The 18,988-nt window shown below is 34.0% G+C and overlaps 1 long non-coding RNA gene across 2 annotated transcripts; it reads right to left on the bottom strand.

Annotated features, from left to right (window-relative positions):
- Window positions 1-14,264: 14,264 nt before the first annotated feature.
- Window positions 14,265-15,806, bottom strand: LOC141705636 (uncharacterized). 2 transcript variants are annotated; one of them, XR_012568425.1, is made up of 5 exons: window positions 15,749-15,806; window positions 15,385-15,664; window positions 15,058-15,164; window positions 14,638-14,920; window positions 14,265-14,515 (listed from the first exon to the last, which is right to left on the bottom strand). It is a non-coding gene; the product is annotated as an uncharacterized LOC141705636 (long non-coding RNA). The 2 variants fall into 2 exon arrangements; XR_012568424.1 differs by having other exon boundaries at window positions 15,385-15,804.
- Between the last annotated feature and the right edge of the window lie 3,182 nt (window positions 15,807-18,988).

The raw sequence follows: 18,988 nt of genomic DNA, 5'->3' as shown, positions 1-18,988 counted from the left end.
CAGATGGCCAGTCTTTTATACTATATGGTATACATCACATGATTAGGCGACGTCCCACCAAACTCTTTGTCATTTTGATAAAGCGTCACACCATAACACTACTTATCTCAATCAGAAATCAATATTTTGAAAGAGGGATGATTTGAAAGAGATTCAACAATTTTCTTGTCATCTTATAGAGCTGATCATGAAAGAAGATTATACTTTACTGGAGATTCACAAGAATATATATAGGATCATGGGAAAGAATGATATCATTGGTCATCATTTACATTTTATCTATTTACAGCTTCAACACTTATCCGATTAATAGATCTCATTCCGAGTCATATATTAACTTTAGAAAGTTCTCTGAAATGCTTTCTTAAATCGATCATTAGAGTAGATTCCCATGTACTGGGTCTTGTATCTTTTGCATCGCGATTCCATGTTTAAAATTCGACTCTATTTGTAGTCTTACGAGATTTACAATCATAACTTCAAATTTCGTTTATGCTGCTAATCGTTCAATATATCGCCTCTTTTGTTAATAATGTTCTTTCTTTAGAAAAGCCTGGAAATTTCTCAATCTTCTTTGATCATAGTCGGTTTCTTGTAAATCGACATATACTTTGAACTTTAATCATTTATGAAATTGAATGAACAATTTCTCCGTACATTGGTTCTATCATTAAACTTATCAAACAAAATTTTCAGTCTTCAGTTAAGAATAATAAAATCTTTTCCATAATAGGGGTCCACTTAGACTTCTTAATTAACCATACCATTTCTAGAACAACTATTCTTCTGAATAATCCAAATCTTACACCAATCGAGAAACTCAGGTAGTAATTGGACAACCAAGTTTTAAAACTTGTTTTGTTTAAAGGACTTTAAGAAAAAATTTTGTTAAGAAAATCTCTTTTGAAAACTGTTTTAAAATTTTGAAAATCATACACCAGGTCGTCATTACTATATGAGTTAGTTGTCATCCTTCTCAACTATCACAAGGAAATTTAATTAGGAAAACAATCATGTAAAAGCCCATTCATTTCCATATACCTTATACCCCTTATTGGATCCATGTTGCCTTCATTGATCGACAAGAACTCCAGTTATTGTTGCATATTATCTTACTCATAACTTCACTTCTAGTCTTTCATTCCAATAACACTTCCATCATTATCTCTTATAATTACTAATTATAAATAGGTCTATCCAATGTATTTTATAAAACAAGGTTGACTAATATCACATCACATTACTACTATACGCATCATGTTTGGTCATAATATCATCATCCACTTCCAAGAAAATTCTCGATTTCCAATATTTTTAAACTTCTTTTAAATCCATCTAGCTCACTCCACAAGATAATCATAGGTGGCATACTTACTGTAGCTCCATATACCCTGGTAGTAGCTATTCTCCAGAACACACGAATCTTCTCTCTAGGTTTCTTCTCACTCTTCTTAATACCTCGTGTTCTCACCATATACTGTAGCTTTCAAATCCATCCTCATAGGTGCTATTATTTTATAAGACGGTTTAAAACCGATGGTATAGAACAAGGTGTAGGGTAGAGAGAAAAGATGCGCTCACAGCTAAATATCTGGTAGAACCAGAATTAGCATTTGAGGGATTCTCGAATATGTAGTCTCGCATTAGGGGATTAGATAATACAGTGAAAAGGTGCAATCGTCGCAACAGGATGTGACATGGCTAACACCGATGGACGAGAAGGGCGTGAATCAGATGATGGTCCCCCGACGGAATGCTCCGACTGATCAGATGATACTGGAATAAAAGAATCTGCCATCGCTGCTATCTGAAAATCGCGTTGCCAGATAAGAATCTCGAATCTCATCACGAATCATGCCAAACCTTAGTATACAGTTGCACTCAACCTCTCGACGTCCTATTTTTCTATTTCTTAATACTAATCCTAACCCTCTATCGATTCTCGATAATCTAGGCTTGTTTCAGCGACTTATAAGCTGTAGCTCTGATACAAAACATGTGACGCCCTCCAAACCCGGGTCAGAAGTTTGGGGCTCACCACACACAAACACAATATATAAACCTGTACATAAAATATTATATGCATAGACCCTCCTTTATAAAATCACGGATCATAACAGGTTAAAGTATGAAAACAAGCCGCCACCTTAACTTTTATTACATCGTACCAAAACCCAACTAGTTCAACTTACAATTGATAATGATATCGTTCTTACAATCTTGCATAACTCATTTACAATATAAAGCTCCTGCTAGCTCGATCCAACTTAAGCTAAAATCCTAGCTCGCACACTGGACTGGGAATCCTGGTTACCAACAATTTCCTTTTCAACTGTTGAAAACAAAAAAAAGGTTTGCAAGAGTGAGCCAACTAACTTAGCAAGTCATAATAGCAATAACCGAGGTTAAGCAATAATCAATTTAAATGATTCCAAAGAATCAAGTTTCTGAATAAGCAATGATTAGAATTGGATGTTCACTTTTTATTTTAAAAACCAAGGTTAGGTTGTTGATCAGTCACCCACTACCCCCGAGCAAGGCTCCTAGCTTTGCTCTATATACTGGATCCAAGGCACGCGTTGGGCTATTATAACGATGAATATGGGCCGACCACGAATCTGGTCCACATTTATAAAACCATCCAATTCTAAAACAATTCAATATGACAACCAATTTAATTCAATAAGCTGAATCATAAACAACATTTATCTTGAAGCATAGGGTGATTCACAATACCATGAGGGTATAACAAGGAATTCAAAAAGAGATTGGCTTTCAATCAAGGAAAGAATCAGAAAGTAGAAGACCAAGAGTTCAAAGATTACAAGGATTGGTCTTCTGTTAATTATGGAATAAGGGTTGGTATGTCAAGCAATTCAATGTCAGAAATCATTATGTGGTTGAAAGGTATTTGTGGAGTAGTATTATATCTGTTTGGCTCGAATCTGAGAATTTCACAATCAATGGTTTATGAAGAATAAGGCTTATGGCTCAAGATCAATATGAATCAGGGTTCAAGGTTAAATAGTTTAAAGCACTTGCAATATGAAACGAGAGTTATTTTGAATAATAGCAACATGTTATGAGAAAGTTTGAAAATATTTGCAATATATCTTGAAGAAATGTTCAGAAGTACTAGCCTTATCATAGATGATTTCCAACTTTACTTGTACCCATCTAACAGTTTTACTTTTCCATCACTTTCCTTCTTTTTCCATCACTTGCTTTCTTTTTCTACACTTCAGTTTTGTTTACTGATCACTGGCTTTCTTTTCTATGCCTTGTTTACTCTGCTAGGCATCACAAATATCTATCAATACTCAATCTCATATCATTCTAATTGTCACATAGACGTCATAAGCTTTTACCTACTACATCATTTTTGCAATCATACAATTGTTTTTTCGTTGTCTAACAGATAGAGTTTCCGTTGTCTATCCAACACTCGTGGGATCGAAGGTTGAACAACGGTTGTTAATACAGTTGTAATAAGGGAGATTCAACAACAATATTTAACATTGGTTACAATCTGGATGACACAACGGTTGTTTTAGAAAAACTATTATTGGAACCTTTTTAACATGACAGTTTTCTTAGTAATAAACAACGGTTTATTTACGTCTAGAGAAAGTTCAAAATTTTCTTTCCAATTTTAAATATCTTTTTCAGACAACAGTTATTTTATCCATCCATTATTTATACAAAAGAGATAACGGCTAACTTTTCGGGAACCATTAAAGAAACCTTTGTAACACAACAGTTTTACTAAGTAATAGACAACGGGGAGTCAATGGCAAGAAAAAGTTTAAAAGCAATTCCTTTATTATTTAAGCAATGGTTTATTTAAAGCAACGGTTGTGTAAAATCTTATAAACCAATTCTTTTTATATTGTGTTCTAATTCATGTCTTCATATTTCAAACAACAATTAATAACTAACTGGTGTTATTGAATTATTGTTTAGATAATGGCTTATATTTTGAAAAAATTATGTACTTGAGGTAACCGTTGTCCTAAAATGATACAATGGTTACTTCTGTTTTAAAAACCATTATCTTATTAGGTATAATTCTTTTGCATCTAAATTTCATATATAATTAAAACCAGCTACATAAAAAATCACAAAATCTAGGCCCCTACCAAATCAAAAACAATTTCATACCATAAAATAAATACCAAACAAAACACCAACACAAAATCTAGGCCCCTGCCAAAACAAAACCAATTCACTACCATACCATAATCCATACCATATCATAATACATATGTTCGACAATCCAAAACAACCAGATCTACATACCAAACTACCAGCAATACATCGAATACAAAATTATTATGGCAAGTCTATTTATCACCAACTACAGACATAAAACATCCACTTTACGATAAGTTCAAACGAGTCTACTTGTCAACATACGATAAGTTCAAACGAGTCTACTTGTCACCAACTACATACATAAAACATCCAGTTTACGATAAGTTCAAAAGAAAAGAAAGGCGAGGACCTAGCTTGCACAATGTTTCATAAAATATTTTGCAAACTCAACCATGATCTTGTTGATGTCATCCTCAGTGTAAACCAGGTTTGATCTACGCAGCCACTGAAAAATCATCCAAAATTTTATATAAGTAACATGTTCTGCCCTTATAAGAGTAAATACAAAGTGGATGAAAAGTCCCAAAGATAGTCAATTTTCATCTTATTCGCAAAGTCCAGCTCCTTATCATGAATGATTTCCATCATGTATCGTATCACAAACAGGCCACAATCCTTGTACCTGGTCTGCACTGGAACATATCAAACAAAAATTCATTTAAAATATCCAGTCTCCTATAATAACATAATTAATATATGATCAGAAAAATAAATAAAGACCTCCATGTTCGCCCACAATACTTTCTTCTTTGGAACCTTTTTCAAATCATCCTTGTACATTTTAATGGCACTACAACCAAAACAATATATATCAAAACATAAAATAACCACTGCAAAATATGGTCGGACAAGATTTACAAGTCAAGACTTAATATTCAAATTTTACAAGGTCAACTCTTACTTGTCGACAACATATCCACACATTCTCCATTTGCAATTAGGCGCTTAAGAGGGTCCATATATTAGACTACCTCTGCGTCTAGATTGACAACTGTCAAGGTCCAGTGGTTCCCACGAAAAATAAACAGAGGTGCTTGTTAAATAGTAAAGCCTAAATTTGATGCTTTTTTGTCACCCTAACAACTCAAATATCATAAAAAAATTACATTTCTATTGAATTAAAATCAACCTAAAAATTATTTAAACTCACTAATTATGAAAAATATTACAAAATGTGATACTAGTAGAGTGTAATTTACTGCAAGATCAGGTAGAACATCAAAAATTGAAGGCTCATACTTATAAAATTTAAATTTTGATAATTAAACCAACTTTAAAATTGAACCTATACAATTATCATCAAATTTGAACTTCAAATATTACGAGGTTGAACTATACAATTGCCCCCGTTTTAGAAACAAACCTAACATCTAGTAACAAAATCAATTATATACTATCAAGGCATTTGATTACTTTTATATTAACTTCAAAACTGTAAAGGCATTTGATTACGTTTATACTGAACCAATGCAATTAATATAAATTTCAAAAACAAATATTATCGAGTTTAACTATACAATTGAACCCATTTCTTAAAAATAAAAGCTAAATTCTTGGAAAAAATAATAAAAAACTGGCAAGGCTTAACAGCTTAATAGCTTGGGATAGTATAAATACTTACACATCATTGTACGGTAGGAGAAAATGTTGCCCTTTCCTAGAATCTATAAATCTTGTACTCAATTCACGCGACCTCTGCACTGCACTGCCACATCCAATGGCACTGATTGTTCTCGGATCTATAAAGCTAATCATGTTGACCATCTTATGCTTCTTCACATATTCATTTAACAAGCTACAAATTAAATTAAGCAGTCCTTAGTAAAGATTGTCATATTTACTCCTAGGCTATATACTCCAAAAAAAAACTTTGAATGAAAAGCTTACTAAATAAAAAGGCAAATGATAGAGCCGACCATTTCACCTCCAGAGCACACTGCATGTATATCAGATAAGAACATGATTTGCTTCTTTGTAAAGCCAAATGCTTCTTTGCTTAGCTCAAAAGAAATTGTTCGACCACCACTCAAGGCTTCCTTTGTCCATGTCCACAAACGTTTCATTGCAGAAGGATAATTCGGACCAATCTGAACAAGAAGCTCTGGTTCAACATCTTCAATTACTTTATATGTCTTCTTCATTTTCTTAGCATGGGCTTTCTTGGTTTTCTAAAATAATTGCAAATCAAAATAATTAAAAAATAGGCTAAACAAACACATACTACATATATTAACCATACTAAAAAAGCATTATGACCTTGGCATCCAAAATATGAGAAGTACTGCTATTTTTTCCTGTAATTATCATGTTTCTCGGCCATGCAGTAAAAGTTCACATGGCTTCTTGAATAGTCAAAACTTCATCCCCGATAGGGAAGGGAATCCTAGTATCTCCTTAAATGACTTTAGTGATAGACACCATTGTGTTCTTTTCTCCAAGACTTACTCCATGGATAGTCTTCTCATGTCCTTCGGGAACGCGTACTTCATCAATTATTACACAAGCAACAATATTGCTAAAAAATCTGAACTACCCAAAGAATCCACTTTCATTTCCTCACCAGCCCTTCATTATCATCCTCACCCTCCACCTTTTTATTATCCTCAAGCTCCACCGCTAAATCCACAAACAAATTATCTATCAATTTCACATTTTTATGAACACCTACATCCACATCAACCCCATCATGTTGTACACCATTTTTCGATGAATGTGCATTGTATTTTTCAAATTTAGCAGCCCAAAATGCATCTCTCTCTTTAATAATTTTTGGAGTCTCTTCTGCCATGTACTTTTGAATTGCCTCACGTACCCTTTCTTCCACTGTCCTTGCTTTCTTTTCCCTCGGAAGATCAAAATAAACCGACTGCTTCACATGAGTTCCTGGACCACGTACTCTGCCTCCATGCTCAGGCTTACCGAGCGCCATTGTTAACACATCATTAGTACCTTCAACTTTAAGTTTTCCTTCCCTAACATCCTCCTTCATCTTTTTCTACAAAATTTTCAGTAACATTTTTTACCATAAGCACATACATCCTTTAAGCACATTCATCCTTTAAGTAAAATATTACACAACTAACACCAATTTGTTTATTCTAGTTATAAGCACATTCATCATTTAATATATTTAATTAATAGATTCAATTACAAGCACAAGAGACAACTTAGTGTACTTGGTGGTACAGGGGACCTAGTAAGTACATTCATTAACAAACTAATGCAAGCATAAAAAAAACATTAAAATAAAATATTAACCAATACAGAATACAAAATCTAGACATTTAATATTATGAACCAATTTTCAATATAAACATGTGTATTTGACTCTCTTAGTGAACATGGGAGTATTAAAATATATAATTAATTACTAATATTAAATATGATACAATCAACATGCTACTAGCAGTAAAGGCATACAAACAAATCCTAAGTTAAACTAGAGACCACTAATTCGAATTATACATTCTAATAGAAAAAAATAAACTATAGATTTATAGGCTTCATGTGTATATAATTTATTAAAATTTAACTTTTGAAACTTCAATTCTTTGATAAAAAATACACAAACATTTGCATCACATAGAATGGATAATTATATTAATAACTTACAATTTACTTAGCTTTTTCTGCAACTTCATCATTTAAAAAATTACCATCTTCGTCCATCCTTGCTAGGACCTAAGTGTCCGACCGATCTACTTCCTCTGCATCTGGATGAGATTCAGTCTGTATTTACATGTAAAGGATCACCTTAGTTATAACATAAACATGCTTGTAAAATTAATATGAAGCAAAAAATGTGCATGTTGTTTCATTATCATTAACCCATTCATTCTCGAGATTAGCATAACCTTTTTGAGACATTCGATGTGGATATTTACTCAGCTTTCTTCTTTCCTGTTGTTCTTTACGAATTTTCTTCATAAAAAGCTACAATAAGATTAGAAGATCATAAGTAAGTAAATATTAAAATGAATAAAGCTAAGTAGAAATATACCAGAAACTCAGACGGCGTGTGATCAACAATAAATATGTCCCAGTGTGATTTTTCTATAAAAGTAAAATCTGCACGAGGATGTGCAAAAAATTGAGGTTGATCCACATAAGGAAGAATGTAGTACTTGGTCAGCCGATATTTAAATTCCCTCCATTTTGCCCCGGCCGATCTAAATACCAACTTTTTTGCAGACTCAGGTACAACATAAGCCATCTACGTACATATACCGCGGTGTAGGATCAGATCCCAAAGATAGTGAATCTTTTTTCTTATGAATGAAAGTCTTTTTCAGCTTTCAATAAAATAGCTTTACATTTATTTTCACTAAAATCATAATTCAACAATTCAACATCATAAAGTTGACGAAGAAGGAAAAATCAAAATATGTTGAGAACAAAGTACGTCGTTACTAACTTTCAACTTGTGAGCTTATAAGTCATAAATTCAACTTATAAGTAGGGTCTACTGATAAGGTGACTTATAAGGGGTTACGATTTAAGGATCATTAGGGGTTAACAAATTAGTTTAACAAAGTAGTTGAAAGAGTAATTTTCTAAATTATTCGGGGTTGCCCGCAAGGGTTGGCTCAGTTGGTTAAAGTGGGGATAACTGTCCTCTTGGTTACAGGTTCGAATCCCACGGGAGGAGAATTTATGATTATGCCTCATGATTCAGAGCTTGTCGCTAAATGTGGGTTACCTTGGTTCACGTGGTTTGTAGGCTATTGCGTGAACCCGTAGAGTTTACCTAGTGCGCACCTGAAGGGTAGCGGTTGCGGGTTACCTACGATTAAAAAAATTATTCGGGGTTAAGTTAGGGTTTAAAGTATAATATTTAGGGATAATTGATGATTATGCTTAATAAGAAAGATTCGATTAATATAAAAGCACATCAGAACATCTTTTTCTAGAAAAGGTATCGATATTGTATATGATAATCATATTCATATTGGAAGCATTCATATGTTTGGATCATTGAAAGGGTGATTTAAAAATTCGTACAATTTGATAGAAAAAAATATTTACAAATTTAGAAAATATCGATAAACAGGGGATATCAACTCCAAAAAGTCGAACTTATCGCTAGTTAGTTATATATAAAAGTTTACAAAACAACTATCTAATCTAGTGTTCGGAAATAGTTTTTCAAAAACACCATTGTGTAAAACAATATATAGTTCGGAACTCCCAATTGCCAATACGATCAAGTTGTAAAAACAAATTACAGACTAAAAATAATTAGATGAATTGTATACTGATCGTTTAACAAAAATAATATAAAAAATATTGAAGTTGAAAATGATAATAAAGACGTTCTAAACGATTCAAACTACACCAATATCTATGAAAGAACAACTTCACAATTTTTCGTGTAATATAACTTTGATATTCTTATTACCGATGTACTATTTCATTCAAATAATTTGTGATTATTTATTTTTTAATAAATTATATAATTTATTCTTTTATATTAATTTATTCAAATACATAAAATCAAAATTATTGTGGTTCTAGAAAATAAATGAATTAATATTATTTAAAATATTTTAATTTATGAGCCACGTAATTCTTATATAACAATTTAGTTGAAACTTAAATATATTATTAATTACTTTTAATTTCAGACATATATTTATTAAGACATATATGTGTCGGAACAAGAACACATTTATTGACTTGGTAGTTAGGCGGTTCATCCATGTCTCTGTGCTCTCAAATCCATAATACTCTCAAATTTATGGTCAAATTTGTACTAATACTTTCAAATATATGCTCAAATTCGTGCTCATACCCTCAAGTCCTCAAATCTAGACATCAAATCCATGTCACATCAAGAATCCAAGACATCAAGAATAGGGTTTTAAATTTCTTTTCAAACTTGAACAGGTAAGTACAGTCTTTTATGAAGGGTTATATATGTACTCTCTTTTGAATTTATTTTGATGATTTCATTTTTTTATTCTGAACTAGGGTTCATATTGATTTGGGGAAATATAAAGACTTCACAATTCGTTTTTAAGAAGCTATAAGGACATGTAAGTACTTTAATTTATGAATTTGGGTTATATAAGTCCTCTGTTTTGATTTCATTTTGATGCTTTTTTTACTTCAATTAAGGTTCAGTTATAAAGATTTAGGGGAAATTTAAAGATGTCACAATTTAGTTTGAATTTGAGGTTCTATTTATACTTTTAAAAGATGGATAGGTCATGGTTAAAAGCGGATAGAAGGAAAAAAGAGTTCAAAAAAGGAGTGGAAGATTTGTTAATATTTGCATTTGAGAATGGGTATAATGCAGAAAAAATCAGTTGTCCATATGTAAACTGCGTACATAGTAAATCATGGAGAGCGCACCTAGTTAAAAACCAGCTTTTTCAAAATGATATTGATCAAACTTATACACGTTGGATATGGCATGGGGAGAATAATTCTGTAGAATGTTCTGATAAAACCGACACTTCGGAATCTATCAATCAAGGCACCTGAGGAATGGGTGAACGTGACAAGGTCGATGACGATGATATGTCTTCTGATGAAAGTTCTGACGAAACCGACACTTCTGATTTCATCAACCATGTTAAAGATGAACATCAACCTCTTTATCCTGGATGTGAGAGGTATACTAAGATGAAAGCTCTGGTCTAATTATATAACTTGAAAGTGAAGCATGGTATGTCTGATTCATGCTTCAGTGATATTCTATTATTACTTGGCTCTTTACTTCCGGAAGGCAACAACATCCCTTCTTCCTTCAATAAAGCAAATAAAACCTTACGTGCATTAGGAATGGGGTATGAAAAGATACACGCATGCCCGAATAATTGTCTCTTATAGCATGGCGATTTAGATGAAGAACAGACTAGTTGTTGCTTATGTAAGGCCTCCAGATGGAAATTGAAAAAAAAGTAGATGAACTTAAAGGGGTCCCTGCTAAAGTTCTATGGTATTTCCCGCTGATACCAAGATTATGAAATTTATTCAATACACATCACATTGCAAAGGACATGACGTGGTATGACACTAGTGACAAAAGAATGGTAAAATTAGGCATCCAGTTGATTCAAAAACATGGAAGGAAGTCGACCTAAAATGGCCTGATTTTGCATCAGAGACTAGGAACCTTCGATTAGCTTTATCTTCTGATAGTTTCAATCCTTTTCATGGAAACCGTATTGATTACTCAAGCTGGCCTATTTTTCTATCAATTTATAACCTTCCTTCATGGCTTTGTAAGAAGAGAAGGTATATTATGCTCTTCTTGTTAATATCTAGACTGACTGAGCCTGGAAATGATATCGACTTGTTCCTTCCACCACTAATAGAAGATCTGCAAGAGTTATGGCTTGGGAAATAAATGTACGACGCTTATAAGAAAAGTATTTCATGCTTAGGGGCATTTTATTATGGATAATAAGTGATTAACCTGCCTTAGGGAACTTGTCATAAAATGTTATTAAAGGGTATAATGCGTGTACTATTTGTATTGATGAAACAAAAGCTACTAGGCTGGTTAATTACCGTAAGACGGTGATTATGAGGCATCGAAGATGGTTTCCCCGTAATCATTCTTATAGAAGGCATAAATCAGCTTTTGATAACATTGTGGAGAAGGGGGTCGCCCCTGTTCCATTAACTGGAGAAGAGGTTTTTCAAAGAGTACAATAGTTAAGGGCCCATGTATTTGGAAAGAAATAACGGAAACCATGATGGAAGAAAGGTGAACCTCGACCTGTTTGGAAAAAGGTTTCAATATTGTTCCAACTTGAGTATTGGGAATTTTTGCCGGTTAGGCATGTTCTCGATGTGATGCACATCGAGAAAAATATGTGCGAAGCCATGCTTTGAACTTTACTAAATATTCCAGGGAAGACAAAAGATTGGGAGTCTGTCCGTCTTGATATGGCTAAAATGGGAATCGGAACGGAGCTGAGACCAAAGTCTCCTGGAAAGAAAGAAAAGTTACCGTTGGCGTTATGGAACTTAACGCATGCAGAAAAAAACAGTTTGCTCATCATTTCTTAAAATGAAGTTGGCAGATGGATTTTGTTCAAAAATCAAGAATCTTGTAAAAATGGAAAATCTTCAGCTTGTTGGAATGAAATCTCATGATTGTCACACGATATTTCATCATTTGCTTCCAATCTCAATTCGACCAGTACTACAAAAACAAGTCAGGTGCATAATTACTAGGCTTTGCCTTTTCTTCAAGGCAATTTGCAGTAAAGTGATCGATGTAGACAAGTTGGAAAAAATGCAGTGTGAGTTAGTGGAAACACTGTGCCAGCTCGAAAAACACTTTCCCCCTTCATTCTTTGATGTGATGATCAATCTCTCAGTTCATCTCGTGAGAGAGGTTAAACTTTGTGGGCTAATATTCCTTCGTTAGATGTATCCCTTCGAGAGATATCTGAAAGCATTTAAAGGATATGTACGGAACTCGGCTCATCCCGAAGGGTGTATTGCTGAGGCATATGTTGCCGAAGAGGCGGTGGAGTGTTTGGTGAATTTTGAAAAATCTACCGTAGGAGTGTCAAAAAATGTAAAGCATGAGCAGAATGCAAAATCTCTATCTGGTGCGACATTGATAAAGCGATGAGGACTTGCATCAAGTGCATTTGTGTTTTCTCCAAAATACAACTTACATTAGACCATATTTTGAGTAAATTAGTGATATTTAAGTGTGTGTTATTTCATTATTTTATGCACTTTGATTAATGTACTAAAGAAAATGATTTTTCTCGCAGCGAGCATATGGCATCTTTGATGACAAGATACCAATAACATGAAAATGATGAAGTCTGGCTTAAAAACAAGCAAAATGCAGAATTTCACAAATGGTTCAGGAAAAAGGTATGATTGTTATTTGAATAAAAATATCATAAATAGGCCTAGTTTATATTTTCCTTGTAAATATATTTGTTATTTGTTTATTCAAGCAAACATGATTTTTATAGAAAATAGTATTTTTTTAAATTTGATTATGATGGTTAAAAAATGAAACAGAGGAATTTGAAAATATCCAGGAACACATTTAGTCTCCGAATTAATTTTAATATAAAAATATAATTAATTTTTATCAATTTGTTTTTAAATAGATTGAATCAGAATTGTTGGATGACCATAATAACATACTTGAGGAGATAAGGTGGATTGCTGAAGGGCCCAACAAGAATGTCCCTACATTTAGCGGATATAGAATCAATGGTGTTACGTTTAGCACCAAGGAGCATGATGACACTCGACAAGTTCAGTGTAGTGGTGTCTGTGTTGTTGCAGATACAATGCTTGTGCAGGGTAAGGAAAAGAATATTAAACATACTTCACAGACCTACTATGGAGTTATAACAAGTATATGGGAGTTGGACTATAACAAATTTAGAGTCCCAATATTTCATTGTAATTGGGTAGATATGAACCAGGGGGTTAAGGTCGATGACTTGGGATATACAATTGTTAATTTGAACAAATTAGGTTTCGTAAATGATCCGTTCGTGCTAGGGAAACATGTTAAGCAGGTTTGTTATATTGATGATCCTCTTGAAAAACATCACTACACCATATTTGACCTATAGCAACACCAAAAATTAACATCACCAAAAAGTGTTACCTAAAGCAAAAAAATGGGTTATGGTTACATTTTTTGAAAATTTGGGGGTGTTGGATTTTCCCCTGCTACAATAGGTGTCTACGGTTACACTTTTTGAAATTTTGGTAACACTGGTAAAAGTGTTACAATACACACTCTATGGTTACACTTTCTATTTCTATGGTAACATCATACTAGTGTAACCACAACTCTATTGCAACACTTCTAAACCTTTAGTAACATCGAAAAATATGTTACAATATTCTCTTTTGCAACATCATTTATTCTATTGTAACACAATTGTAAAATAGTTCAATTCTTTTGGTAACATTTTTATAGCTTATTGTAACACTTTCTTATAAACACTTTTATATATATTGTAACACTCTTTTATTTATTATAACATTTTTAACAGTTTTGACAATGTAAAAATATCTAATGGTTACACTTTAATTTTGAAAAGTAAAAAAATCTAAATCTACTTGTAACATTTTGACTTGAATTGAGAATTGTTAACCAAATTACAAATTTATTAAACTAATACAAAGTTCCAAGCAAACAAAAATAAACCAAGTTTCCAAAAGTCGCAACTAGTTCTAACTAAACTAAATATAATTATACAACAATATAAACTAGTTCTACTTCAGAAACATGTCAATCAAACATGTCAACTACATGTCATCTCCACTGTAGTTGCCCTCCTGAAAGTTCTGAAATTGAACTACCTGCTTGAGAGGGTGCTGACTTGTTTTAATCCAAACGAGTTTTCTATTGCTTTTCGTATGGACAACGAGGAACCAGACATTGGTATTACTATTAGTACACCAGATGTTCGGGCATATAGCTGTTAAGAGAAATCATATCAAGTGCTTGGTAAAAATGAATCAATTATATACCTTAGCTTTATGAAGGCTGCTGAATGTGCATCTCCAAGGTCAACTTTATAATGATGCTGAAGTGAGATTGATAAGATAAATCAATTAAGGGGATCCTTAAGAGTAACATTACAAAGGCATTGGATGAGCCTTGGCCATATCTTTTGGTACAAGGTTGTGAGAACTGACAACCTTCACACCTAGTTTGAGATTACAGATGGATAGTTTTTTTGAAATACACTGAGACGTGCTGATGAATGAAATCCGATGTGCCTCTAGGAATAACTTGCAGGCATGAGAGTAACTGGAATCCAAAAAAAGAAGAAGGGTAAATTAGAGTAAAAGAAGAAGAAGAGTAAATCATATTTCATATCTATATTGGGACTTATATGATATTAAGTTAACAATGATTTACTTATTTGGTTACTTAGAAACTCAGACCTGAAGTCTATCCCAAGAAGAATCTGAGGGACACCGAGGCTCGTTCATTAGCTCCCATGCAAATATTATAAGATCATCTTTGTAATTTATGTTCTATTAAGCACTATCTGTATATTACGAGCAAAGAGTTTTAGCATAAAAATTATAAGGGACTTACGAGAGCTATGTGATGATATGCCAGAGATACAGTATGTTTCAACATAAAAACTTGTTGGTGTTTTCAAACAATACCTCGGTAAAGTGAAGCTATTACATTTATCCAGTTCTGGAGTCATAATCAAAAAAATACTGAATAGAAGTGCCTTTATGCATAAGCTGGAAAGTCACCTTGAAAACATCTTCGTCATAAACTGATGGTATTTTCTGTAGAGCACGCCACTGGCCGTCATTAAAAGCCCATGTTCGACACACTGTTAGGCCGTCAGAAGATGCCTGTTGAAACACCTCACTGACCTTTGCTCAGGTAGACTGATCCACAACGAACACCATTAACCAGTACGTGTTGAATCCATTCACATAAAGAGGCTGGTTATTTAACACAAATTGCTTTCCTTGTCTTTGCACCATTGCCCATGCATTCTCTTCCATACTAGCCATTTGATTAATTCTGCACACGGAACAAGTAAACTAAGTGTAGTTGATTGAAATGTGGAAATTAACGAAAAACTAAACCAAAACTTTAATAGGATACCCATAATTTGTGGTAGAAATCTCATCTTCATCAACTTCAAATACTGATGAAGTAGAATTACTGATCAGATATGTAAGCACAAGCACCAAAAAAATATTTTTGATTTTGGTACAGAGTATTGGCACAAAGCATTTAGCACCAAACACATAAAAGTATTTCAGTGTTGGTTTCTTGGCACCCATAATCTCATAAGGAGTCTTGTCATGATCTGTGTTAATCAGGGTACGATTTTGAGTGTAACATACTGTGTTGACAGCTTCAACCCAAAAGTAGGTGGGAAGTCTTGATTCACTTAGCATAGTCCTTGCTGCTTCAACCAAGGTACGATTCTTCCTTTGTACTACCATGTATTGTTGTGGAGTCCTTGGGGCTGAATATTGTCTCAAAATACCTTTCTCCGTACAAAATTCATTTAGAAATACATTCTTGAATTCTGTCCCATTATCTGATCTGATCTTTCTAATAGGTAATTTCACTTCCAACTCAATCTTCTTTATATGATCCACTATTAGCTGAGGTGCTTCATCCTTGGATTGTAAAAACAACACCCATGTGTAGTTGGAGAAATCAACGACCATTACTAAAGCATATCTTTTCCTTGAAAGTGACAATACGTTCACTGGACCAAATAAATCCATGTGAATCAACTGAAGAGGTTCAGTTATAATTGTCATTTCCTTGCTTCTGTGTGATGCTTTCTTCGATTTCCCTTTTTCACATGCTTCACAGAGTCCTTCTTGACAGAATTCTATATGTGGTAATACTCTCACTAGTTCTCTCATGATCAGAGAGTTCATTGTTTTGAACTTCAAGTGCAAGAGCTTCTTGTGCCATAGCCAACTTAGTTCTGATAAAGCTTTGCTGTAGAAGCATCTGCTTACTTTATCACAGGTAGACTTCAAGTCAGCTACGTACAGATTACCTTTCCTTACTCCCTGTAAAGCAAGCTTCTCATCTTTCCAGTGAGAGATTAAACATCTTTCTGTTCTGAAATCAACATTGTATCCCCGGTCACAAAACTGACTTATGCTCAAAAGATTATGCTTTAATCCTTCCACAAGAGAGATATTCTCAATGATGACATTGCCAATTTTCAAATTGCCATATCCCTTAGTAAATCCTTTGTTGTCATCTCCAAAGGTAACTATAGGGCCAATTTTCTCAACCACACCTGTGAGCAGGGATTTTTCTCATGTCATGTGCCTAGAACAGCCATTGTCTAGTATCCACATGATCTTTTATTTTCTTACCTTACCCTGCAAATACAGATTGATTAAGAAGACTTTGGTACCCAAGCTTTCTTGGGTCCTGAAGGTTTAGGAGTAAAAACAGAATCAATAATTAAACCCTTAACATGCATAGCTTTCACTTTGGTTGGCTCCTTCTCAGTGTTAGTCTCAACAGAGTTGTCAGACTTAGAAATAGGAGTAACAGTCTTGTCTTGTGTGTGCTTATTACTCATGCTTGTCTTAGTGTTGATGCAAGTGCTAGCAGTTGCATGAAAAGCTTTAAAATAATCAGACATGGTAATAAATGCACATGGCTTACATCCAACTATACCACAAGGTTCATGAAAACTAGGCATGTTAGGCATGGCAGGCATACTGGAAGTTGCAATAGATTCTACTTTACCTTTAGTGCATGCATATGCAAGATGTGCACCAGAATTGCAATTATTACAAAGCTTCCTAGATGCAGATGAGGAAGATGCAAAATTAGATTTCTTATTAACACCTACCTTGCCATTCCTGTTCTTCTTAGTCTTAACCTTAGCACTCTCACCGGTCTTAGAGTTGACTATAGGTTCTGGTTTCTTAAAGTTTCAGGTTCTTTTATATCCACCTTAGTACCTAGGTCAGCTAGGGATTTAGCTTTCGTAGCTGGAGCCTTAGGAGTCTTAGGGGATTTCTCTACCTTTTCCCTATCTTCAGTAATCAATTCCTCATTGATCTGCAAACTTACTTCATCCAAAGGTTCTGAAACAGACTCAGTGAATATCGGAGATACAACATCCTTAATAACATATGAAACCTTTTCTGAGATAAACATGTTTATCTCTGATGTGCCACTATGTTTCTTATTGTTCAGCTTAGAATATTCAAGTCCCTATTGAAGTATTAGATTTAAATCTTTGACTATCTATTATCTCCTTATGAGTCAGAGCTGCATTCTTAAATGCCTGTAACTTCTTTTCTAATTCAGTAATTTGGGTTCTACGAATGGCCTCTGTGTCTGCATTGCACTTAACCTTATTCTCTAGATACTCATTCTTTTGCTTAAGGTCTTCTAGTCCAACTACAAGCAATTCTAGTTCTTCATTCCTACAAGTTAAACTCCCACATTTAAGAACTAACTTATCATTTTCCATTTTATATGCAAGCATGCTTGTATGAACATTATACAATTCTAAAGTAAGTTCATGCACAGTAGATTTGTATTCAGATACAGACATTTCTATAGTGGTAAGTTCAGGCACCTGAGATGGTCATGCTGATTCCTCTGCAGAGTCTGCCATGAGAGCCAGATTTACATGATCTTCCTCTTCATCCGAATCAGTAGGCTCTCCCTTTTTCCTTTACCATATAAGCATTCAGCTTCTGTTTCAGCTTCTCATTCTTCATTTTCAGATCTTCATAAGTTTCCTTCTTTTCATAGGAATCATTTGGTTTAGCTGCCTTGGGCTTTTTGCAATCAGATGCAAAGTGCCCTAACTCATTGCAGTTGTAGCATCTGGTTTTGCTCTTGTAAAACCAGCTTGACTTGTAGCCTCCTCTGGAGCTTGACCCTAATGAGTGGCTTCCTTTCTGAAATCTCCCTAATGAAGCCCTTGGTTTATAGTTGGGCTTTCTCCTGAATCTAACATGACTAAATTTTGCAGCCATGTATGCCATAGATTTGTCCTCCAACTGTTCAAGTTCCTCTTGAGTATATAACTCACTTTCATCTTCTGGCTCACCATGAGTAATTTCAGCTATGACAATTTCTTTAATTATTGAGGAGGGTGCAACCTCGTTTTCTTGAGATTCTGGTTCATGAACTACAAGTGCAGTGGTTTTTGAAAGTACCGTACTCTTACTGTCAACAGAGCCAGGTCCATAGATAATGGCTTTTTGCTCTTGCTCCAGCTCATGTGTTCTTCACTTACAATAGATCACATCCAGGGATATAGTGATAAAATATGATCTTTCCCTGATTGATGTGTTCTTTTGTTCCAGGTGAACTGGGAGCGTCAGCATAAAC

The sequence above is a fragment of the Apium graveolens genome, unplaced genomic scaffold (assembly GCF_009905375.1).
Source record: "Apium graveolens cultivar Ventura unplaced genomic scaffold, ASM990537v1 ctg9156, whole genome shotgun sequence".
In the NCBI taxonomy this organism is placed as follows: domain Eukaryota; kingdom Viridiplantae; phylum Streptophyta; class Magnoliopsida; order Apiales; family Apiaceae; genus Apium; species Apium graveolens.
The sequence above is the reverse complement of the archived record's forward strand: the minus strand, read 5'-3'. Positions and strand labels throughout refer to the sequence as shown.